The sequence below is a fragment of the Bos javanicus genome, chromosome 22 (assembly GCF_032452875.1).
Source record: "Bos javanicus breed banteng chromosome 22, ARS-OSU_banteng_1.0, whole genome shotgun sequence".
Classification (NCBI taxonomy): Eukaryota; Metazoa; Chordata; class Mammalia; order Artiodactyla; family Bovidae; genus Bos; species Bos javanicus.
The window spans coordinates 28,362,845-28,389,084 of NC_083889.1; the positions used below are offsets into that span (position 1 = coordinate 28,362,845).

Here is a 26,240-nt window from a genome sequence, read left to right on the forward strand (position 1 = left end):
AGCAGTGATCCACTAGGCGGTAGCATTCATTCCTTCTACCTCTTCTGAGGTCAGCCAGAGATTCTTAGTAGAATAGTGACCTTTGCAGCTTGATGACCCAACAGAGAAGTCATTCTGGTGTTAGTTATAACAACTAACACATTCACTAAAACCTTCATGCAAATTTTCAAGATGGCAAATAAAAATATTGATAAATGACAGTGATGCTCCTTTCAGCAACCACAGTATTATTTTTAATTTTTATTCTTTTATTGAAGTATATTTGATTTACAGTATTTCAAGTATACAGCCAAGTGATTCAGTTATACGTATGTATGTATCCTTTTTCAGATTCTTTTCTAGTATAGGTTATTACAAGACATTGAACTTAGTTCCATGTGCTATACAGCAGATTCTTGTTTGTTTCAAATATAGTAGTGTGTATATGTCAATCCCAAACTCTATAGTATTGTTTATTGAGTGCTTACTATATGCCGGTGCTGTGCTAAGTGGCAACCATGCATTTCTACCACAGCAGCACCAGGAGATAGGTGATGTTACTATCCCCATTTCAAAGATGAAGAAAGTGAAACCCAAAGGACTTCTGAATGGGGCTGTGCGCCACATCTGATTCCCAGGTTTGTGCAGTCTTCTCTTGCATACATCGTCTTCATCAAGTTGATCACCGGTGTACATGCAGCACTGGGGTTCGTTTTGAGTTTGCTCTTGCCTTTGTGGGGCTCTCATGCAGACACCACATTCTCACACAGGCATGGACCTGTGCTGCTTGGCAGCTGGCAGCCTGCTCTCCTTTGGACCTGATAGAGCCTCTGGCCCCTCACATTGGGGCAGGGTGGGGAGGGGAGCGGTGAGCAAAGAGAAATGAGCTTGAGAGGTACTGAGAGTTTTCATTGACCCCCCTCCCCCAAGCAACTTTTAGAACAGATGATTTGAGAAAGCTGTTGTTTTACTTCTTAGTAACAAAGAATCCTATAGAAGAGGAATTTGTGCCCTTTTTAGGCCATTAATGTTGGTTTTGAACAGCAAAAATTCCACCCAGTAACTGTAGCTTGCCAGAAAACTAAAGATATAAGTCTTTGTGACACTTTCTCTGTCAATCTATTGATAAGTTAGTTGGTTAAAAAAAAAAAAAACAGATTTCTGTACTAAATGCTAGTACAGATCTGCAAGTTTAAGGACTATTCTGGAAACTTGACAGTACACAATCTTATTTTCATATTTAATTAGCTACATTCAGCACTCAGTTAGGTGAGTTTACTGCTTTAAAGCAAAAGCAACTGTGAGTCCACTGAGACCCATGGGCTGTGGCCCACCAGGCTCTTCTGTCCATGGGATTCTCCAAGGAAGAATACTGGAGTGGGTTACCACTCCCTTCTCCAGGGAATCTTCCCGACCCACAGATCAAACCCAGCTCTCCTGCATTACAGGCAGATTCCTTACCACCTGAACCAGGGAAGTTCTAGTACAAAGTTAATGGTGGTAAATTAGATGGGCATAAACTTGACCTCTACACAGCAGCGTCGAACCTGGCATTCTTTTCCTGCAGTTAGAAATGTGTTTGCTTAAACAATGTATCATTAGATTCTGAAAACTGTTTTAGCATGGCAACCCACTCCAGTATTCTTGCCTGGAGAATCCCATGGACGGAGGAGCCTGGTAGGCTACAGTCCACTGGGTCGCAAAGAGTCGGACACGACTGAGCGACTTCACTTTCACTTTACTAAATTGCTGAAATAATTTACCAAACTAAGTTGCTAAACTAATTTCTGAGTTAGTTAAGCAAAGCAGGTATGGAAAAAGAAAGCCCACCTGCTCCTGCTTTGACAAACTGGGGGCCCTTTATTAATGAGTACGGCGCCTGTCTATGGTTGAGAAAGTCACTGCTTTCAGCATGGACATTTACTGTCACTAGCTGCTGTTTTCTCTTCAGTTAACAATGGATCATAAGCCACTTTTATGTTAAGAAATGAAAAGGCATAGATTAGGGTTAGAACAGGGCGTACTTCTCTCTTTCCTGCTGTCTCTTTTTTAGGTAGAAAGATATGGGGGAACTAAAAAAGAGTTGTCCTGCTTTCCCCATAGAACTAAGCCCAGTTAACTACCACCCAGCTTAGATATTCTTCTGAGTGTTCCCATGAGACCATGCGCACCCTTGTATTCCTCTGCTGAACTTCCCATGATGCCCTGTGCACCCCTGGATCCCTGCACTTTGCCTTCCCATGATGCCCTGTGCACCTCTGGATCCCTGCACTGGGCCTTCCCATGATGCCCTGTGCACCTCTGGATCCCTGCACTGGGCCTTCCCATGATGCCCTGTGCACCTCTGGATCCCTGCACTTTGCCTTCCCATGATGCCCTGTGCACCTTGGGATCCCTGCACTGGGCCTTCCCATGATGCCCTGTGCACCTCTGGATCCCTGCACTGGGCCTTCCCATGATGCCCTGTGCACCTCTGGATCCCTGCACTTTGCCTTCCCATGATGCCCTGTGCACCTCGGGATCCCTGCACTGGGCCTTCCCATGATGCCCTGTGCACCTCTGGATCCCTGCACTTTGCCTTCCCATGATGCTGTCTGCACGCGTGAATCCCTCCCCTGAGCCATCCCACAAGGCCCTGTGCATCACTCTATCCCTGTACCTCCTTCCACTTCGTGTCTGTGGGTTTTTGTTCATTGAACCACCTCTATTATACTGTGACTTCCCGGGGGTTTCATCACCACATTTACTCAGCACATGGCTGGCTGAACATGTTGGATTTTGTATGTGTCGGTGAGAGCTGAGGAGCAAGAAAAGAAACAAGGGAACTAGTTAGGAACCCTGAAAGACAGCTAGCTGCTAGATGAGATGACCCTGATTGGGACCCAGGAAGGTGAGGAGGGAGAGCAGAGGAATACAGACAGGTATTTTTCGTTCATTCAGGCAACATGTTCACCCAGGCAACTGCTAAGCCCTGAGCTTCTCTGTGCCTCGCTCCCTGGCTCCGCAGTGCCCTTGGTGTAAGAGGAGCCATTTACCTGAGGCTGCAGGGCTCTGCACTGGCCTCCTCTATGGCTCTGTAGCCTCACGCCCCATTCCTTCTCCCTCCTCACCTGCCCTGGTCCCCACAGGCTGCTTTCAGTACCCAGGACCCTCCTTCCCTCCCAAGGCTTTCCCATGGCCCATTCCCTTCCTCTGCCATGTAATTCACTAACGCATCCTTAAGGCTGCAGCTTAAATGTCCCTCTCCCTCGAGAGCTCCCCTGATCTGAGGGTCCCCCCACCTCCACCAGCGTTGACCCCTCTGTGAGGAGTTTATTTCCTTTCTGGCATTGTCACAGCTCACACACTTATTAACTTGCTTATCATTTGTCTCCAGCACCCAGGAAAACCTGAAGGTGGGGACACTGCCTGGTCTCTGTGACACCCCCGGTCCTGACACATAACCAATAACTAATCAGGACGTACTTACCAAATTAGCTTCTGAATGAGGAATGGCTCAACTGGGTCCCGCCTTGGTCTGGAAAGGTTTGCAGTGACAAATGAGCCCGGGTCCCCAGCCTCTAATGGCTCCCACAGATGCAGCTGCACAAGGGCCTGAGGCAGGCAGCCCGGGGTCACAGGGGAGGGCTGTGCCCACTCGCTGCACTCCTGTCACCCACCTGCAGGGGCGGGCAGAAACAGACACACAGAGAGTGAAAACAAATGCAGTTTTTAAAAATGACTTTTCTTACCCGCATGAATAATGCAGGGAGAGGCCATGGCTAAGTTGAGGAGGCAGAGGTGCAAAAGAATACTGTCAGCAGCTCTGAGTAGAGGCCCACCAGAGCCGGAACAATCCTCATGCCTTCTCTGCCTTGTGGGACTCAGCAGGGGACGTAGCATCCTCTCTGAAGCGTGCAGAGCCGTGTTCCTGGCAGTATCACCTTCAGTGGTATGGCAGGTGTCATAATATTAGTGAGATGCTGTCAGGCTATGTGGTGGAGAGGCAAGCATGAAACATATCAAGAGCGAATTCATCGACTTCAAATGGCCCGTTTTCCCATTTCTCCACCAAGGGAATATTGCATTGCATGTGTCTCTTGGGGAACTTTGGGTAGGGGTCCCTTTCCCAGTCTTACTAGTCATCAAGCAGGATGTTTTTCTTAAGTCTTCTTTTGGATAAAGTGAAAGTGAAAGTCGCTCAGTTGTGTCCAACTCTTTGTGACCCCCATGGACTATACAGTCCATGGAATTCTCCAGGCCAGAATACCTTTCCCTTCTCCAGGGCATCTTCCCAACCCAGGAATCTAACTGGGGTCTCCTGCATTGCAGGCGGATTCTTTACAAACTGAGCTATGAGGGAAGCCCTTTGGATAAGTAGGCAGCAAGACAATCTCTTCATTTCAGACATTCAAATGCAGATCAAAAATTTAACCATCTGTAGGTCAGTACCAAAAAGTTTACTTTATTTTGCTTAAGCAGAGTTTTCAAGTAGATTTTTATGTACTCTCTAGTTTACAAGTGAAAACTTGTAGGTAAGTGAAATTCTGTCTGTAAAAGATACATACCTACACACACACCCAGTCCTGACACATAACCAATAACTAATCAGGACATGTTTACATATTTACTAATCAGAAAGTTTTACAGATAAAACTTCACAAACCTTCAGGGTGTTTTTTTAACCATTGCCCTTGTCAGAATCACCCTAGGCTCCAGAGATATCCTGTGTCACCCTAACCACAGACCGTCCTCCTCCAAACATCCCTTTCCCAGTAGTCAACAGGAAGGTAATCTAATGAAAATAATTCCGAATAATGTGAATGATGGCAGGCAGAATCCTCCTGCCAGAAGAGAATGTGTTTTTATAAAGGACCTTGTTAGCCAAATGGATCTTGATTTTCTGAAACTGGGGGGAAGTAAGTTTGATCAGGGACTTCTTTGTAATGATGAGTCAGTTAGCTGTCACCCTCGTGACAGTTCATGATACACGGACCCCACTGCTGGGGATGTTCAAGGTGCAGGACTCGATCTCACTGTATATCCGTCAATTAACATCACTGGCCAATCTTATATAGTTCTCTTAGGCACACCTCTAGTTCTTTTGTCAGAGGATCAGTGTTTTTAGAGGTTTGTTATAAGTGTTGCAAAATCACCTCCCCGCAAATAAGCCTGTCTGTGTAATACCCCCGAGTATGTGAATGTCTACCTGTCCTCCCCCCACTCCTATACTCCCCGGGTATTAAGGATAGTCTCACTTTTTTGCCTTCTGGATAGCAAAGACCAGTGGAAGAGGAGAATGGACTCTCATTTTGTAACTTTCATTCTGACACCTGTTTCAAGGCATAAAAAACCCTCTAAGACAGGTTCTCAAAGTGAACAGGCATCATAAATCACATGCGAGATCTGTCAAAACATGTGCATCACCTCATGCACCTCATGTGCATCACCATGAGGTTTTAGTTGCTACTAGTCTGGGTACCACCCTTAGAGAATCACTGCTCTAGGAGACACATACATAATTACATGTAGGTAGGTGGGTGAGTGGAGAAGGCAATGGCACCCCACTCCAGTACTCTTCCCTGGAAAATCCCATGGACGGAGGAGCCTGGTGGGCTGCAGTCCATGGGGTTGCTAAGAGTCAGACATGACTGAGTGACTTCACTTTCACTTTTCACTTTCCTGCATTGGAGAAGGAAATGGCAACCCACTCCAGTGTTCTTGCCTGGAGAATCCCAGGGATGGGGGAGCCTGGTGGGCTGCCGTCTATGGGGTCACACAGAGTTGGACACCACTGAAGCGACTTAGCAGCAGCAGCAGGTGGGTGAGTGGTAGGCTGGGTGGAAAGAAGGAAACAGGGAGAAAGGCAGTCAGGGAGGATGAAAAGACAGGATGTGGAGGAAAGGAGGGCATTTGGGGATATACCTTTTCAGTTTCACTAATGCCAAATTATTTCTCATCATCTTGGTAGAGATTCTTATTGCCACCCATCCCTGTCAGCACTTGGTATTGTCTGACTTTTTAACTTTCCCACGTAGCGAACATGGAGAGGTAGCTCACTCTGGTTTGAATCTGCTTTATTCACACTGTAAATGACGCTAAGCACACTCACCCTCAGTATCCTCAGGGAATCGTTCCAGGAGCCCCTGCAGACACCCAAATCCACAGATGCACAAGTCCTCTTTGTAAAATGGTGTAGTGCGGTGAATGCAGTCAGCTCTTCATATCCCCAGATGTGAAACCTGCAATTACAGGGGGCCGACTGTATTTTTTTTTTCACATGTATCTTCATCTTCTTTGAGTTCATTTTTCTTTGTGTGAAGTGTCGGTTCAGGGTTTGCCCAGCTCTCTATTGGATTTTGCATCTTCTTCTCTTGGCCTGTGGGAATTTTTAAAAATAGTCCAGATACGAGTCCCTTGTCTGTTATGAATTTTAAACATTTTCTCTGCATTTGTCACATATCTTTCCCTTCTCTTTATGCTGTCTTCCAATGGACCAAAGTCCTTAATTGAATGTCATCAAATAGTCTTTTCTTACGGTTTGTGCTTTTAGTCTCTGTTGGCAAACGTGATCTCTACCTTGAAGTCATAGAGCTACTGGCCTTTGTTTTCTTTTAAAAGTTTAATATAAATTTAGCCTTTTCCAGTTCCCATCTTATATATGGTGTAAGGTTGGAGTCCAGCTTCATGTTTTCATATGGATTTTCTAATGCCACTTGGAGAAAAGCCTGTCTCTTCCTAGTCACGGGGTCGTGCCAGCTTCCCTGTATGGTCGGGGCTGGTTCTGGTTCCTTTCCTGTCCAAGCACCAGTATTGATCTTAGGGCATCTGTTGTATCCTCCTACAGTCCTGCAGTAATTTTTTATCCCTGACAGAGCAGGTGCCTTCCCAGAATCGCCTTGGTACATTCTTGGCTATTCATGGCACTCTGATCATTCATGGAAGTAAGATATTCAATCTGTCAAGGTGACATGTGGGTAGTGTTCTTTTTCTCAAAATGGGTGGGAGGTTTATAAGTCTTCATTGTAACATTGTTTATAGTTACATATATATTTGATGTTTTTTAACTTAGTCAATATATAATAAAAAACAAATATTAATAAAAGACTCAAGAAGAAATATCTTATTTTAAAGCCTTCCCCTTCCCCCAATTCTGAAGGAAAGTAAATCACGAATAGTAACGGTGGGAGGGGTTGATAAGATATAAAGATCTTGAAAAAATACAGAACACTGCTATATTTTTTTCTTAGCATAAAGCATTCTTCACTCACAAACGAATTCTCCCAAACCATAACATTTGTTGTAACAGAAGAGAAGACATCTGTAGGACTAGAGTCAGAGCCGGAGTCTTTATAAACACATTTCTTAAGAGTTTGCATGTCTGCCTGTTTCTATATAAAGAAGTCCTCAGCAAAATGTTGTCTCTTTTGTGAACAAACAACGCATAAACCAAATAATGCAGATACTTACCATTCAGCACATTAAACCAATGAAAACAGTTAATTTGTCAGACATCTGGGAAGATAACAGTCTCCTCCCTGTGTTGCAGTTTACCATAGAATTACCAGACTCGTTCCTGTTCTGCACATGGGACAATCAGTTGCTCTCCTCCCCTGCCCAAAGTGTCAGTGGATGTGGTACACAGCGTTCAAAGTGATGTGCACTTTAATAAAAGAAAACTCCAAAGGATAGGAACCAATTTCCCGTCATCAGGCAGCTGCTCACTATTTGGAGAGTTGGAAAATCCGAGGGAGAAATTACTGTCCCTCATAATGATATTTCCCGTGGCGTCAGGAGGTGGAAGCAGTGGATGCCCCCCTCCCCAGAATCTCAATGGTTTTTTATATCCGGGATTCCATTCCTTTTTATCTAGCTTATGAAACCCTTGATGTGAGTAACATATTGCACATCCTGTCCGTATTAGATACTGGCCACCCTCTGCTGCAGTTACATCGATGTGTTCCCTTTTGGAGTGATTCCTTAAGGGGTGCCTCTCTTGCCCCGGGACTGGCGTTTTCTCCTTTTTAACTTGTGCTGTGGCAACTTTCTAAACTGAAGCTTTGTTGGATAGGGCTTGGTCTCTGGAAAACTTTGCAGGTTTTGAAGTTTAAGTTGTTTGGCGTGTCTGTCTTACCTCTCCCACGCTGATGAAGTTTCTGTTCACGGTTGTCTACGGAGTGGAATCCAGGAGCCAAAGGCTGTTCCCTTAAGAGTGAAGGGAGAGGGTTAACCACCATGGAGAAGTCAACCTGGTGTCAGTGCATCTCTTTTTTCTCAGTTGGCCCTGAGGTTTCAGAACCAATTCTATTCCATATTCAGCCTTTGGTCAAGAAATGGCCAAAGGAGGAAGCAATTCCGTGATTGCATCATTTGTCTTTGAATGAATAGTGAAGGCCCAGGGCGAATGTATTCTCATGATTTGGAGATTTATGCCTATCAGCATAAAATAAATAACAATAACAGCAATGATAAATAACTTACTGAATGTTATTTGCAGTACACATGGTTTATATACATGTGTTGTTGTTTAGTCGATAAGTCGTGTCCGATTCTTTGCAACCGCACAGACTGTAGCTCGCCAGGCTCCTCTGTCCATGGGATTCCCCAGGCAGGAGTACTGGAATGGGTTGCCATTTCCTTTTCCAGGGGATCTTCCCAACCCAGGGATTGAACTCACATGTCCTGCATGGCAGGCAGATTCTTTACCACTGAGCCACCTGGATAGCCCTGTATACCTGTGTTGTTGCTGTCCAGTCATTCGGTCACGTCCAACTCTTTGCACCCCCATGGACTGAAGCATGCCAGGCTTCCCTGTCCTTCACGACCTCTCGGAACTTGCTCAAACTCATGTCCATTGAGTCGGCGATGCCATCCAACCATCATATCCTCTGTAGTCCCCTTCTCCTGCCTTGAATCTTTCCCAGCATCAGGGTCTTTTCTAATCGGTTGGCTCTTCGCATCAGGTGGCCAAAGTATTGGAGTTTCAGCATCAGTCCTTCCAATGAATATTCAGGGTTGATTTCCTTTAGGATTGAATGGTTTAATCTCCTTGCTGTCCAAGGGACTCTCAAGAGTCTTCTCCAACTCCATAGTTCAAAAGCATCAATTCTTTGGCACTCAGCCTTCTTTATGGTCCAACTCTCACATCCATACATGACTCCCGGAAAAACCATAGCTTTGACTATTCGGACCTTTGTCCACAAAATAATGTCTCTGCTTTTTAATACACTGTCTGGGTTTATCATAGCTTTTCTACCAAGGAGCAAGCGTGTTTTAATTTCATGGCTGCAGTCACCATTTGCAGTGGTTTTGGAGCCCAAGAAAATATACATGTGTTATATGCATGTAATTTTCACATAGCCCCTTAAAGTTCAGGTACTATTATCAGCTCCATTTACAGACAAGACAACTGAGAATGAGAGAAGCTGAGTGACTTGCCTAGAATCATGAGGGAGAGCATTTATTCTGATTCAGTACTAATTCACGCACAGACCTGACCCTGGGCAGGTCCCCTCACTCCTTCTTTCCACAGACCCTCAGAGGTCCCTCTGTGGTCCTGGTATCGTGCCAAGTATCACGCACTGCCATGGAGAGCAGAGCCCCTACCCTGTGGGGCTGACCCTCATGAGAAGAAGGGGGAGGGAGGCCAAAAATAAATCTTAGACCAGTGAGCTTATACTTACAGTGTAAGGTAAACTGCACGGGAACGTGGGTCAGCTGCAGAAGCACTGACCAAGAAACCGTACTTGGTTTTGTCCTGTGTTACATGGAGGCGGGTCTGCAGCTTCCGGGGGCATATGAGTATCAGTCTGAGACCTCCAAGTGGAGGTTCACCTTATTGTTTGATTAAGGCAGGAGAGGGACTCCACCTGCAAGGCATCCCAGTTGAGAATCACCCTCTAGTTGTCCTAAGGCCAGCATGTGAGTGCCTACTGTCTTCTATGGGCCACACGCTGAGAAAAAAAACTGCAAAGAGCCCCTGTGCTCACAGCATCCATGGCCTAGGTGAGAAGACAAAGCAGAGAGCTCGTTTACTCAGCATTGATGTGTAAAAGAGGGAGATTCAGGGTCGCACCATGGAGTAGCTTTGTGCTGTGGAAAGTTCTCTGAGCCTCTCTGGACAGTAGACTCTTCCTCTGAAGCACAGGAGTCCACACTCCTCCTGCTGCTAGGGTGTTGGGAGTGTGCAAGTGCACTCTGAGATGTGTGAGCGTGCAGACCGGGACCGCGTATGGCGCGATACTGCACCGACCGCTGTTACGTAGTCAAGCAAGCCGTTCTCGGGGACCAAGAGAGAAAGCCGGTGTCTCTAGAGGAGGTGGGGACAGCCGGGTCTCCAAAATCGGGTCAGAGAGGATCATCATGTTGGATTGTCATCTCCAGAGGAATGCGTGAAGTTCTGGGAGTGGATGCAGAAAGAGCACCTTCTGTGGACATCCTTGGTACCACTGTTGCTGAGTCATTTCTGTTAAAGTAACAGTGGAGAGCAGGGCTTTCAAGAGGTGTGGTAAGGCCAGTACTTCCCCCAGAAATATTCTGCAGAGGTGGACCAATACAGTACATTTGGAGGAAATGCCCGGATTAGGCTGTTTTTTCCAAGAGGTACTTTTTTGAACACCTGCAGTACGCCAAGTAGGGACGGTCACGGACAGTGCTGCATGGTTGCAAACAAACTAAAAAGGTCACAGTCCTCACAGTTCTCACCACTCAGAGATGGAGGCGATGTCGCCAAGTTACAAGGTAAACTCACACCTGTGACCGGCACTCTGGGTGCGGATGGCAAGCACAAGGGGGGCTGTAATGGGGTGGGGTTTGTGAGGAAAGCCAGTCATGGTGGCTGGGCTGGCTTTCTTAGCTGGGACCATGGAGCCGTCAGGGGTCCCCAAGCAGAGGCTCCGGGGCAGAAGGAGTTCTGGATTCTAGAACAGCGCTTCATTCCTTTCGTGCGCACACGTCCCGCGTCTGCTCCTGTATCCAGAGAGAGCTTTGTTTCCAGGGTGCTATACGAGCTTTTACATTTACTCCTTGAGCAAAGCCGAGGAAAACACTTTATATAGTATGAACGTGCCGTGTAGGTGGTGGGTGTGACTCTGTGACGTATAAAGATTATTTTTCTGATATGGACCGTTTTGAAAGTCTTTATTGAATTTGTGACAGTATTGCTTCTCTTTTATGTTTTGGTATTTTGGCCTTGAAGCATGTGGGGTCTTAGCTGCCCACCCAGGGATTGACCCTGCATCCCCTGCACTGGGAGGCAGAGTCTGAACCACTGGATCACCAGCAAAGTCTCTATGACGTATATTTAAAAGAAGAAATGTTTTTGGTATTAACCATATCCCTGCCAAACTAAAAAGCTAGTAAAGGGGATGAAGGAACATATGAGCTCCAACTATAGGTTTTGAAAACAGGGAGCTATATTCAATATCCTGTAATAAATCATAATGGAAAAGAATATGAAAAGTAAATTACTTTAGTAAAAATTACTCACTAAAATTTTTTAAAGAATATGAAAAGTAATATATATACACACACATGTATATGTAACTGAATCACTTTGCTGTATGCTTGAAACAAACACATTGTAAATCAACTACTTCCATAAAAAATACTAAAAGTATGTATTTAGGCCGATGCATTCATAGCAATAAAAAGGAGCCTGTATTATTTCCAGCTAGAGTTCATATAAAGCCTAGGATAGCAGTTAGGGCAGGTATTCGGCCTGAAGTTTCCTCGGACACATACAGCAAATGTTACCACAGCCAAACTTGTCTTTCAGTGAATTCATCCAAGATCATGATGAAATGAGATCAGAGAGAAGTTTCCAGAGCTTCAGACTCTTGGTTTCTAACTCAACTCTGGAAGGGTTTAAAGGAAGTCCCTGAACCAAACCAAAGCAGAGGAGGGGGAAAAATTATTGTTGCCTGAAATAGCTAAAGAGCGACATGGTGTTCCCACGGCTGCCCTCTGCCACCACCTGTGATGGGGAATCATATTTTTGCTTCCTGCAGTCTCATTTCTTTTTTCTCAGACCCATACACTATTTTGCTGAAACATAGCTGCAAATGAATTTCCACCCATCTTGGGATACCTGCTAACTGTACTGAGCATCCAAAAGATAAATATCAGCCCCAGCCGTCTCCCTCTCCCCTCTGATAGCTCTACTCTTTTTTTTTTTTTTCCCGGTATGTTCTCTTTCTTTTTTCTCCCAAAAATATTTTGTACTGGGGTGTTGCCGATTAACAATGTTGTGATGGGTTTGGGTGAACAGTGAGGGGACTCAGCCATACATGTGTGTGTATCCATTCTCCCCCAAGCCCCCATCCTGTCCAGGTCAGCACATAGCATTGAGCAGAGTTCCATGTGCTATGCAGTATGTTTTTGTTGGTATCCATTTAAAATATAGCAGGGTATACATGACCTTCCCAAAGTCCTTAACTATCCCTTCCCCCTGGCAACCATGAGTTTGTGATAACTATACTCTTCAAAAATATGTTTACATTCTTTTCCAGCCTGAAGTTGGACATAATCAAATTCATATATACACACACTTGGCTCTCTCTCTGGAAAACCCCTAAATTTCCTCATATTCTAACTGTGTTGTCAAGTGTTTTCTTTGATTCATTAATTCTTTTCCAGATGGTTTGCTCCTGGTAGGTTTCTAGCAAGGTCTTTGTTGCTGTTCAGTTGTGAAGTCATGTCCGACTTTGCGACCCCACAGGCTGCTGCATGCCAGGCTTCCTCGTCCCTCACCATCTCTCAGACTTTGCTCAAAAGCAAATTCTACCCGTGTCTAGTAAATCATTTTAGAAAACACTGCTGGTTCTTCTCTGTCCTATGCCTAGAGCCCCGTGGCCGTGCAAGCAGTTGCATTCTCGTTCCTTTCACAAAATTAACCTCTTAAGCTTCATTTATATTAAAAGTCTCTAACAATCTCTGACAACAAAGGAGAGATTTCAGAATGGGGCGCCCAGCCACCCTCTCTAGTGCACTTGATCACTCACTTCCCTGGAAATATCAGGGTTGTTGTGCCACTTAAACAAGGTTTCTCCAGGTGGCTTCCAGCAAGGGGTCCATCTCCTCTGTGTCCCGTGCTGGACCTGAGAGTCAGGGGTATGCCTGAAAAGACCCCCTACCGTGAATGCTTCCGCGTGACCAAACCAGAGAGCAAGGAAGTGAAATCAGGAGGTTTTAACTGAGTACCCTGAGGATGTGAAAGGATTTGTGGACACATATCGTGCTCCCTGGAGAAGGCAATGGCACCCCACTCCAGTACTCTTGCCTGGAAAATCCCACGGATGGAGGAGCCTGGTAGGCTGCAGTCCATGGGGTCGCTAGGAGTTGGGCATGACTGAGCGACTTCACTTTCACTTTTCACTTTCATGCATTGGAGAAGGAAATGGCAACCCACTCCAGTGTTCTTGCCTGGAGAATCCCAGGGACGGGGAGCCTGGTGGGCTGCCGTCTCTGGGGTCGCACAGAGGTGGACACGACTGAAGCGACTTAGCAGCAGCAGCAGCATCGTGCTCCCAGGATGTGACAGTATTGCTGGAGTAGGGGATTGTGGATTTGTGTCTAGAATGGCTGTAAGGCGTAGGTCAGGTGTTGGGGAATGTGAAATGATCAGAGAGCACCTCAAAGTCCAGTGAGATTCACATTAAAAGTCATCATCATCATTTGAGCAATCTTCTCATTTTACAGGTGAGGAAACTGAGGCCCAGAAAGGATCCATGTTTTCTTTTAAGTAAAGTAGAATATTTTGCTTACTTGCTCTTCTTGATTCCCAGCATTTATCAATTATAAGACTCATGCATATGTAATATAGTGCTTTTCACCCACTTCACGTTTTCTACGAATATCTTTCATTTCACTTTTTATTTCTGTTCATTTCAGCAAACTTATCAGGGGCCTCCTATGTGCTGGGTGTTCTGTGCAGCTGAAATATGCAATTATTCTGCTATTCTTACTTCCCAGAGTTTAATCACCAAAAAAGCGAGGATCAATTATTATAATGTGGTCATATTTTAAGCCCTCCGGTGCCTGTGAAGTCAAGAGGAGAGTCATTTTATTTCCTGTTTCAGAGGTGATAAATATCCTAGGATGTCATCATTATTCTTTTGGTGCCATTTATAAATCACGTTTATAAATCTTTGAGCGAGAAGTACCAACTTAAGTTTATTTTTGATTCATAAAGGTCCTAAATCTTCCCATTTTCTGTTTCTTCCACCATAGATGTCTCCAGAGCTGGTTATTCCCACTCATTTTCATTGGTTCTTCTTTCAAAGCCAATATTTCCAGAAGTCTGCATTAATTTCTCACTGCAGTCATTAGGTAATTGTATATTTCAGGGGAGATAACTTACAGTGGATACCATCTATTGATGTCAAGTTGTTCATGGTCTCTGGTTGCAAGGGAGGGTCTCAGCACTGGATGACTGTGTTGCCAATCCCAGAAAGCTATATCTGGATTCATTTCTGCATGTAAGCACTCCTAAATGGAATATTCGTACCTATTACAGATGAAGTGAACTGGGAGGAGCAAGGCTTTTTTTTTTCTTTTGGAACTTTTATTCAAATTAAGAAATATATCTCAACCCAGCAGAAAAGATACAAATATTTTCTCCTCTAACTGAAATTTCTGCAACAAATTGAGCAGTAATTTGCATTTAAAAATGGAGAATTTTTCCAAACTTGAGGACAAAGACAAAGTTAGCTTTTGTGCTTTCATTGTATGAACTAGATAAGCAATGAAATAGTACCTCTTCCCAAGGACACAGCATCACTCTCCAAAATGATGCTATTAGAATAAAATATGGAGCCCTGTTTCCCTGAGAACACTTGAGCAACAAGAGCTGTGCCGAAAAACCAAAAACAAGGCAAAACAAAGGCTGTCTTGCTACAGCGCAAGCTTCAGTTGTGCCGTTTATCTTTCTCTGCTTAGTTCTCCCATGAGATCTGAACAATTTTCATTATGAAAAGGCCCATAATCGCCCATCATAATACCACTTTGAACTGCTGACGTCCAGTAAAGGTCAAAACTAAGAATCCAAAAATTCCTGTAAGTGAGCCTGGTTTCCTTTTTTTTTAATACTATAATGCCATGCATGTGGGGCAGCTTGTGTGAAGGACAAAGAGTTTTAGGAGCAAGTAGGTAGAGCTCCCCTCTTTGAGGCTGGGGAGTACATGTTCCACTTTGCAGAGCAAATTGTTAAGATTTGACATGAGTGTCTTTTTTTTCTTAGTATTATTTATTTATTTGGCTGCATTGGGTCTTATTTGTGACATGCGGGATTTTCCATCTCCCGTTGCAGCTTGCGAACCCTTAGTGGGAACATGTGGGATCTAGTTCCCCGACCAGGTATCAAACCCGGGCCCCTGCATTGGGAGTGTGGGATCTGAGCCTCTGGACGGCTAGGGAAGTCCCTGAGTAGCTTTTTTAATCAATCAGCAAAATAAGCCCATCTTCCTCTTCTTATCTAACCCCCCTATGATTTTGCAGCAAAAGGGGAGAGATACAGGATTCCAGTCTTAGGAAGCAAAGTCTCCAGTAGTGACTAGGGGCTTAGGTCAGAGCAGGAACAGCAGGTGCTGCATGGTGTCCTCGGCATCCACAGGAACTCGTGAGCAAAGGCCCCCAGAAGGAGCAAGGGCTCGGGACCTGCCTAGGTCCTTCTTCAGTTCAAGGTTTTGACATTTGGCACTTGCCTCTGTCTGTCTTGATCCTCACACTTCAGCAGGTACTTTACCTTTGCAAAGAATGCTGTACTTGGAGTTAGGAAGCCAAGTTCAAGCTCCCCAAACTACTGTTTGATATCTATAGAACCTTTAGGCAAGTCACTTACTCTTTTAAATCTCAGCTTCCTGTGAAAATGGGAATATGGTGGAAATTGGGAGGGCTCCACTTCCTCAGCCTCAGAGAGGAGTGTGGTCTGCTCCCTTCCCGCCTCTCCAGTCTCTTCACATAAGCATCTCTATGGCATGTATCTTGACCCTGGTGTACCAGCTCTCTTCCAGCCACAGGACTTGGCACATGCTACTATCTCATCTGGAATACAGTCTCCTCCCTTCTTCCCCACGTAAATCCTGGCTGTTCTTCTGATTTGCCCTCAACATCTCTTTCGCAGAGGCGTCCCGTCTTCCCAACACCTGACCCCTGTCCCTGCCAGGTTGTCTTTCCTTCCCTCAGTTATGGGATTATTAGCATCTGTCTCCTTAGCCAGACAGTGATCTTCCTCGGGCAGCTTCTGTATTTGTTTTCACTCACAAACGTACTGGAGTTTTAGTCATTCTGTTTTTGCATGTGAATAAGTGATTAAATGTACAATCCGTAAGCCTCGTGTATGGTACATAGAAAACACTCAGAAGTGTTAGACGTCATTCGTTCAAAGAAATCACAGATAGGAACTCCAGCCTAAGTACCTTTGGCCTTTGAATGACATTTCAAATTCCAGCTATGCTTTCAGTTTTCCCCTGGTGTGGACCTTTTCAGTTTAGTTCAGTCGCTCAGTCATGTCCGACTCTTTGGGACCCCATGAACCACAGCAGGCATCCCTGTGCGTCACCAACTCCCAGAGTCCACCCAAACCCATGTCCATTGAGTTGGTGATGCCATCCAATCATCTAATCCTCTGTCGTCCCCTTAACCTCCTAGCCTCTATCTTTCCCAGCATCAGGGTCTTTTCCAATGAGTCAGCTCTTCACATCAGGTGGCCAAAGTATTAGAGTTTCAGTTTCAACATCAGTCCTTCCAATGAACACCCAAGACTGATCTCCTTTAGGATGGACTGGTTGGATCTCCTTGCAGTCCAAGGGACTCTCAAGAGTCTTCTCCAATACCGCAGTTCAAAAGCATCAATTCTTCACCACTCAGCTTTCTGTACAGTCCAACTCTCACATCCATACATGACCACTGGAAAAACCATAGCCTTGACTAGTCGGACCTTTGTTGGCAAAGTAATGTCTCTGCTTTTGAATATGCTATCTAGGTTGGTCATAACTTTCCTTCCAAGGAGTAAGCGTCTTTTATTTTCATGGCTGCAGTCACCATCTGCAGTGATTTTGGAACCCAGAAAAATAAAGTCAACCACTGTTTCCCCATCTATTTGCCATGAAGTGATGGGACCAGATGCCATGATCTTAGTTTTCTGAATGTTGAGCTTTAAGCCAACTTTTTCACTCTCCTCTTTCACTTTCATCAAGAGGCACTTTCTGCCATAAGAGTGGTATCATCTGCGTATCTGAGGTTATTGATATTTCTCCTGGCAATCTTGAGTCCAGCTTGTGCTTCCTCCAGCCCAGCGTTTCTCATGATGTACTCTGCATAGAAGTTAAATAAGCAGGGTGACAATATACAGCCTTGATGTACTCCTTTTCCTATTTGGAACCAGTTTGTGGTTCCATGTCCAGTTCTAACTGTTGCTTCCTGACCTGCATATAGGTTTCTCAAGAGGCAGGTCAGGTGGTCTGGTATTCCCATCTCTTTCAGAATTTTCCATAGTTTATTGTGATCCACACAGTCAAAGGCTTTGGCATAGTCAATAAAGCAGAAATAGATGTTTTTCTGGAACTCTCTTGCTTTTTCCATGATCCAGCAGATGTTGGCAATTTGATCTCTGGTTCCTCTGCCTTTTCTAAAACCTGTTTGAACATCTAGAAGTTCACTGTTCATGTATTGCTGAAGCCTGGCTTGGAGAATTTTGAGCATGACTTTACTAGCGTGTGAGATGAGTGCAATTGTGTGGTAGTTTGAGCATTCTTTGGCATTGCCTTTCTTTGGGATTGGAATGAAAACGGACCTTTTGCAGTGGCCACTGCTGAGTTTTCCAAATTTGCTGACAGATTGAGTGCAGCACTTCCATAGCATCATCTTTCAGGATTTGAAAGAGCTCAACTGGAATTCCATCAGCTCCACTAGCTTTGTTTGTAGTGATGCTTCCTAAGGCCCACTTGACTTTCCCATTCCAGGATGTCTGGCTCTAGGTGAGTGTGAGTGATCACACCAGCATGATTATCTGGGTCATGAAGATCTTTTTTGTACAGTTTTTCTATGTATTCTTGCCACCTCTTTTTAATATCTTCTGCTTCTGTTAGGTCCATACCATTTCTGTCCTTTATACAAATGCTTTTTAGGAAATTGAAGGTATTTGAGAAGACACGACATAATTTATTTAGAAAGGTGATTATGGACAAGCCAACTAATGATTATGACTCTATAAAGACAGAAGAATAAATAGCCTGTTCTCTCAGAATTCAGGAGTAGTTCTGTTTTCACGCTGACACCAGGCCCTTTTCAACTGATTTTTTTAACCGCTAAGCCTACATTTACTCGGGGCTTCCCTAGTGGCTCAGTGGTAGAGAATCCACCTGCCAAGCAGGAACTGTGGGATCAATCCCTGGGTCAGGAAGATCCTCTGGAGGAGGAAATGGCAACCCATTCTAGCATTCTTGCCTGGGACATCTCACAAACCAAGGAACCTGGCAGGCTACAGTTAATGGGGTCACAAAAGAATCAGACATGAGTTAGCGACTAAACAACGACTCCATTTAGTCTTCACAGTATTTTCTTCAAGGAGCCTATCACAGTCATTTTATCAGTTTTACTATCAGTCTGTAGATCACTAGATGAACTAGTTGGTGATACAGGAGCCAAAATTAATTTTCATCAAAGTGATATATATCAAAATTTTGCTTCTTTGGTTGGAAAACTGACAACAAACAAACAAAAAAAAAATTCCAAACCCCTGTTTGAGGTTCCAAACCAGATTTGAGGTTACACAAATCCCTGACAGCCAAGAAATTCTATTTATAGTGAATCCACTTTAACTTTGATTTTCTTTCTGGAACTCATTGGTTTGTTACCTGACCTTCGTGTTGTTTAGAGATAGCTAGGAGATTTCATAATCTTGTTAAAAGAAGCAAATAAAGTGCAGGGCATTACGGCCCGTAAGCATTTTTCAAAATTAGCTTTCTTGACCTGACTCTTCTTTAAGATTCAAAGGCTTCAAGAAGTCTGAGGCTACTTATTTCATTAGTGGGTAAGAGTTTTCTTTTTTAACAGATTTTTCCCTAATTGGACTATTTTAAGTGGCGTTCCATTGTCAGGACTTCATAAAATGCCTTGGGATGTGGACATTCATAGGACAGACATGCTAAAATGTGATGAGACAACTTAGTAAGATAGAATTTAGAGAAAAAAAATAGATTCCTCTCTGCTTTGAGTTTCTCTGCAGTTGAGTAGGGATAGGTAAGTGAATCTCATTAAACGTGGTACCATCACCATGAGTTCCTGAGAAAGGACAGGTGGCTGAGCCCACCTGGTTGAGCATGGTGGAGCTCACTCACCCCCACCTAGGCACGTCCAGCGAACGTTCTCCTTTGACGACGATCTTTGTTCTTTCCATTTGAGAGTCATGTTCCTCATCTTGTGCCTCCCCCTCTGTCTTTCTGATGACTCTGTTTCACCCTTCCCCTGCTTCCTGGGGTCAGTATGCATGCGTGCTAAATCGCTTCAGTTATGTCCGACTCTTTGCAACCCCAGGGACTGCAGGCCACCAGGTTCCCCTGTCCAAGGGATTCTCCAGGCAACAATACTGGAGTGGGTTCTCATGGCCTCCTCCAGGGGATGTTCCCCATCCACAGATCGAATGCATGACTCATGTCTCCTGCATTGGCAGGTGGGCTCTTTACCACCCACGCCACCGGGGAAGCCCTGGGGTCAGTGTAATCAGCTGTTGGCACTTCTCTTTGCTTTAAGGCTGAGGTTGGGTCACAGCACTCCAGCTGCACTGTCCAGTGATGAGAGTGGGCTCTTGAAGTTGGGCAGACCGGGTTGAAATCCCATCTCTACTGCTCATGAGCTGCACGCCTTTGAGAAAGCTGCTGGCACTCCTTGGACTTAACTTCCTGATGTGTAAAAGCAGAGATAATACCCCTCACCTCACCATTGACCTTCTTCCTGTGACCTGGACACAGTTGTCCATGTAAAGCACGTAGCACAGTGCCTGGCACAGAGCAGACACCCAGAGCTGCGGGTTCAGAGTATTACATCTTCCAGAGGGATACCTGGATCTAGAAGACGCCTTCTTTCCACATTGATGAGGGGACATAAAGCCTTGTTTATGAGTTGTTATTATGTAATTTTGCAGTAAAGTTTCTACTGAAATTTGGCAGGTGGAATTTTTAGGAACCACATGTGGGCCACTACCCCAGGACAAAGCAGTAACTATGAGCCAGACTGCCTTCTAAGCCCTTTTCAATAGATTTACACAACTCTACTTAGAGACAAAGCACAGGGAGGGTAGGTAGTTTCTCCAGGTTTCTAGGCAACCCACTCCAGTACTCTTGCCTGGAAAATCCCATGGACAGAGGAGCCTGGTAGGCGGCAGTCCATGGGGTCGCTGAGTCAGGCACGACTGAGCGACTTCACTTTCACTTTTCACTTTCATGCGTTGGAGAAGGATATGCAACCCACTCCAGTGTTCTTGCCTGGAGAATCCCAGGGAAGGGGGAGCCTGGTGGGCTGCCATCTATGGGGTTGCACAGAGTCGTTCATGACTGAAGCGACTTAGCAGCAGCAAACAATGACTCAGTTGGTAAAGAATCCACCTGAAATGCAGGAGACCCCGGTTCAATTCCTGGGTCGGGAAGATCTGCTGGAGAAGGGATAGGCTACCCACTCCGGTATTCTTGGGTTTCCCTGGTGGCTCAGCTGGTAAAGAATCCACCTTCAATGTGGGAGATCTGGGTTCAATTCCTGAGTTGGGAAGATCCCCTGGAGAAGGGAAAGGCTACCCACTCCAATATTCTGGCCTGGAGAATTCCATGGACTGTATAGTCCATGGGGTCAGAAAGAGTCGCACACGACTGAGTGACTTTTTCACTTTCACTTTCAAACAACAGTCAGCATTGGGTACTGTGCTAAGATCAGTTGTCACAGAAGCATAAGAAGTAAGAGCTGAAATATCCCCCATCTCCAACTGAGAACACAGAGGCACAGGAGTAGCGTGACCCACCCTAAGTCACACAGCCGGTTACCTGGCCGAGCAGGAACTCAAGGCACCTGTGCGTCTCATCCCAGAGCCCCAGCAGGGCCCATCCTCCCCCAGTGTTCCTGGGCCTTGGTTACCACGTGATCAGTGCCTGGCACCCAGTGGATCCCCACTAGTTCCACGATCGAGTGAGGACAACAGAGATTTAGTAGCTGTTGAATCCCCGCTCTGTGCAGGGCCGTGATTACCTTCTCTGCACAGCCTAATTAGTTCGGACACCACCCAGTGAGTTAGGGCCTGCTGTAAACCCATTTTAATGATAGAGAAACTAAGGCCCCCGGAGGTTAAACTGCTCGAGATGCTTCAGCATCTCCGTGACACAGCCAACACTGAAGCCCAGGCCGTGAGCACTAGGGCTGAAGTTTTTAGCTTTGACTGTGGACCCTCATCATACATAGCACTCCTGCCTGTTCTTGCCTGTCTTCATGTTAGAAGCCCCTCCTCACTGGAAACTTAATGACTGCGGTGACACAGAACATCATTAAGCATTGTTGTAAACTGTGTGACCATGGTCCTGTGGATGGAAGAGTCTTCCTATACATCCCTTCCTCTAATGATTAGACACTTGAAGGTAGAAATTTTAATTCTAACCAGCCAGCCCTCAGTTTTTGAGGAAAACAGCTAACAAATTTAAGTTTATACAAGTGACATATGAGCCCAGTATGAAGTTCATACCAAGCAGATGAAAATGACATAATAAAATGGTTTCCATAAACCTTTGAGTGATGCCTGCAAAAACCTGGCCACACTTCCTTTCTTCTATGTGTGGCTGTATTTGCTATTATCACAGGAGACCATGCCAGGCAATCATGATCAGGCTTCCCAGGTGGCGCTAGTGGTAAAGAACCCACCTGCCAATGTAGGAGACATAAGAGACGCAGGTTCCATCCCTGGGTTGGGAAGATCCCCTGGAGAAGGGCTTGGCAACCCACTCTAGTATTCTTGCGTGGAGAATCCCATGGACAGAGGAGCCTGGCGGGCCACAGTCCATGGAGTTGCAAAGAGTCAGACATGACTGAAGTGACTTAGCACTCAAGTATGCACAGGAGATGCCAGTGTGGATGGTTAAATGAAGTAAAATTGATGTGTAGGAAGAAGTATGAATACTTCTTGAACTAAGCATGCATCTTCCAATTCAAGGTGAAAGCCACCAGCATCTTACTGGAAGGTGTTTGGATGCACAGACCCTCTCTGTGCCCCTTGATTTCATGCCCATCCCATGGTGATGATAGTAGGGCTTGCCTCATGATTCTGTGAGTTGGTGTATACATAGTGCTTAGACCAAGTCTTCATCTGACACACAAGGGTGCTGATTCACAACTTAAGTGTCAGAAGCTCCAACATTCATCTCACATCTTCTGGTCACTCATTAGGTATGAAGGTGAGCAATGCCGCACAGAGAGCTGATAGGGGCTTTCTCAGGCTTTTCAACCTGCAAGTACTCAGGGAAGACCCCTGCTGACAACCCTCCCGGCATAGGGTGAGGGAGCCGAGCACCCAGCGGTCCCCTCCGTACGTCCAAGACTCAAGTGCACGTGTCCGTAGGCCAAGCCGTCATGTGCTTCCACTGCAGCCAACTCCTGACCCAGGCAGCAGAGCCCACCCACGGCAACCCTTCTGGCTTTCACTGTGAGTTAGAGAAGGGCCCTCCTTCCTCTGGGTGGACATGATGTGTTGCCCACCTGCCCTCACCTCACCTGGCCCGGGCACAGCGCTCACAGCTGAGTCCACACCACTACTGGCCAGGGAGGGGAGAGAATTGTCTGCGGAACAGAAAGAAGAAATTTTGCGTTTCTTGTGAGGTCTACAGATGTGTCATTTGTCTCTTTCCTCTCCACTGGGGATCAGGGATTCTTTTTTTACTTCCAATGGCCCCACTTTGTCACCTGCAAGTTAAGAACCCAGAGACTTCAGAAGAGCTTAGCTGGAACTGCCTTGATTCTTCATAGACACTCTAAGGCCTCTCTGGACCTCATATATATTTTTTTTCTCCAAAAACTAGAAGGTATGCCACGAAATGCCAACAAGTGTGCATGAGGAGAACGTGATGGTCTACAGACATATAAACAGGTCACTTGGGTGATAAATATTTGTGAGGCTGCTGCATGCCAGCCACTGTGCTAACCTCTGGGCATCCTATAGTGAACAGACCACACACTCTTTTGCCCTTGTGGAACTTGGGGGCCCCACGAGAAAATACAGGCACTCAACAGAAAAGCAAATAACTACGTAATTACACATCTCCAGAAAGCTGTGAAGGGTGACATCCCATTTGACTCAGTGACATCTCTTTGTGGGAATGTTCTCCAGCATCAGTAATTTGCATGTAGAAATGGTGAGGCAGCTGGTTGGACCAGAAGTGTTGGCCAGGGCTTTGCAGATAAGAAAGAAGGAATAAGAGAAGAGCAAGGATGGTTGAAGACATTTGCAAGGACATCCTCCAGGAGCGAACAGTGATGAACCCTGGCATATAAAGGACCATATTTAAGTAACTTATAACCTGAAACCAATCCCTTTCCAGAGAAACTGAATATGTACCTGGAAAAGACACTCGAGTTTCAGAGAACTTACAGGACCTAGAAAGTAGACAGATTCAGCTGTAGAAACACCTTGTTTCCAAGTACTTAAAACAGGGCTTTCCTGTTATGTATTGAGCTGATGCTGTAAATTACTACCTTTCAGATGAGGTGAAAGTTGCATGTTCATTTTAAGACGCAGAATGGTTCAGATACACTAATTTAATGGACAACAGTGGGATTTAGGGGTGATGATATCAAAACTTCCAAAAGAAGATAAGGAAGATTTTGTTGATGAAGGTAGGATACTGACCTGAGAAGAAAGCATCTTGTAATATTTTACTACTAATCATTTTCAATAGAGTACATATATGATTTTTAATAGAGTACATGTATGATTTTTAGCCTGTTTCTTTCAGACATGTCATCTTTTTATCAGTCAAGGGCTGGTAGCCAGGTATTTTTTACATTTACGGGGTAAAGTAAAGGATTTTGAAACATGATAGGCTTAAGTTTGACAGAAGATTCTTCTGATAGGAAAATTACCCAGGCTATACATTCATCCATATAGGGAGATCAGAATATGATAAGGAGAGGAGCTTCCAGCTGAAGACATACCAAACTTATGGAAATAACGTCAGGACAGGTAATTTAGAAATTACCATGGACAAACCTCATTGAGGTCCTTATTGCAGACCAAATGCACTCGCATGGATTTAAGTTCTTACTGCATCAGAGCCGAGGTCTCTTTGAGTGTAGTGTTCTTATCCGTGCACATCTCTGAAGTGAGTACTTTCTTCACACACATCTCTAAAATCAGTGCTTTTCACAGAAACATTAATTTGAACACCATTTGTTCATTAAGACCCATCTTCCCTCTTAGCCACATAATACCCCCATTTTAGATAAGTTGGCCTTCCCTTTATCGAGCCCCAGAGCAGACTATAAATTTGAAATAAATTAAGACAGACAGGAGTTTCCTGAATGAGAAAAGGTGTTTTTTTTTTTTTTTTAATCCAGCCTAAATCAGGGCATGAAACATTTTACTTTTTGTTATGTATTTTAGTATCGTCTATTGCTTCCAGTGGGATCTAAGTTTTAATTAGTTGAAAACATAGGTGTGATATTTTGCAGAATGCAATCACTGCCCCTGTATTTAATTAAATGAACCCTATAAAAGTTGGGTTTTAGCCTAGGGCATAATTTATAATAGGCCGAATTTGAAACTGCATAAGCACTTTATACTGGGGCCATTTGCACATGTAATAGAAATCGAGGTGATTGCTATCTGCCGAACCACAGAAACCAAATGTCTTCCCATAAATAGAAACTTATTTTCTAATTTAGAAGGGGTATGCCATGTCTTCTCTGAATATAGCTTAAAATATCCTGAACCGCTTACAGTTTTGTTGTAGGGAACTTTGAAGCTTTCTGGCTCCTCTCTTTTGTTGTGCTGTTTATAATTCTGTCAGTTTATTTTTGGTTGGGCTGGGTCTTCGTTGCTGCACGGGCTTTTCTCTTGTTGCGGGGCACAGGCTCTGGGACACAAGGGCTTCAGTAGAGCACAGGGCCAGTAGCTGTGGCACACGGGCTTTATCGCTCTACAGCATGTAGGATCTTCCCGGATCAGGGGTCGAACCCGTGTCTTCTTCACTGGCAGGCACTGAGCCACCAGGGACACCCCAGCTCCTCTTTGGAAAGGTGATTTCTGAAAGTGTATGACAGCAGTTTTCACCAATGGAATGTCTAGGTAGACAGCGCAAACCAAGACTCTTTGTAACTCACTAGCTTAGTGTTCCAGTGTAGACTTGCCTCCTCGGCCAGATCAAGCCCCTCCCTAGATGCCAGGAGGAAATTCTACCCACAGTGCATTTCTTCTGATCGTTTCATCAGTGGCTTTCCCGTGCCATCTTTCCCCAAGAAATTCTTCCAAGCGGTGTCCCTGCAGCCAAGAGGGGAGCAAGTCTCGCTAAATAACCTCAGTAAATGCTTGATGAATGCATGAAAGATGGACAGGGGGATTATCAGTGAGATTTACCCCCAAATGGAAGAGCACCCCAGCTTTGCTTTAGTTCTCAGGGCCGTGGAATACGTACCCATGGGCACCTCAAAGAGCCACAGTCACGCTACCCAGGCTTCAGTGCGACCAGGAAGGAATCGCTGCATGCCTGCAGCATCTCATCCCTGGAGATCTCCTGCTCGGGGCCCTCTATAAGTTCCCTCAGTGTCCTGTCAGATTTGCAACAGCGCTGTTTTGCCCTGAGACAAACCGACTCGATTTTCACCCTAATTGCACCTCCATCCCAGGGGACCATCCTCAGCCTTAGGTGAATAACTTAAGCATTTAATGTATAATAAAGTTTGCCATCAGCATTTCTCTTTCGAAAACATTCCATTTACTTGGTTTTAGAGCCGCATAAACTGTTTTAAAAAGCAATCTGCTCAATTGGGCGAGTTAATGATATTTAATTTGACTGGGCCAAACGTCACGGGATGAGCATCGCGCCTGTAATTGCAGCCATCATCGTCGCCGTTTGGCGTAATGTACGTGTAATGCTAATCCCGGGAATAAAGGTTGTCGTTCTCAGTCGGCTGACAGCGTGCACCGGAGTTATCACCTCGCCGAGTCTCTCACTGATATGATTCCAAGATGACAGGGTAATAAGTGTTATGTGCACAAGGTAATTCAAAACAAATTTGGCTGCAAAAATAGATTGTCTAGG

General features: G+C 45.1%; 1 protein-coding gene across 1 annotated transcript in view; it reads left to right on the forward strand.

Annotated features, from left to right (window-relative positions):
• Positions 1-26,240, forward strand: part of PDZRN3 (PDZ domain containing ring finger 3) — a 269,131-nt gene that overhangs the window by 215,193 nt on the left and 27,698 nt on the right. The window lies entirely within an intron of this gene.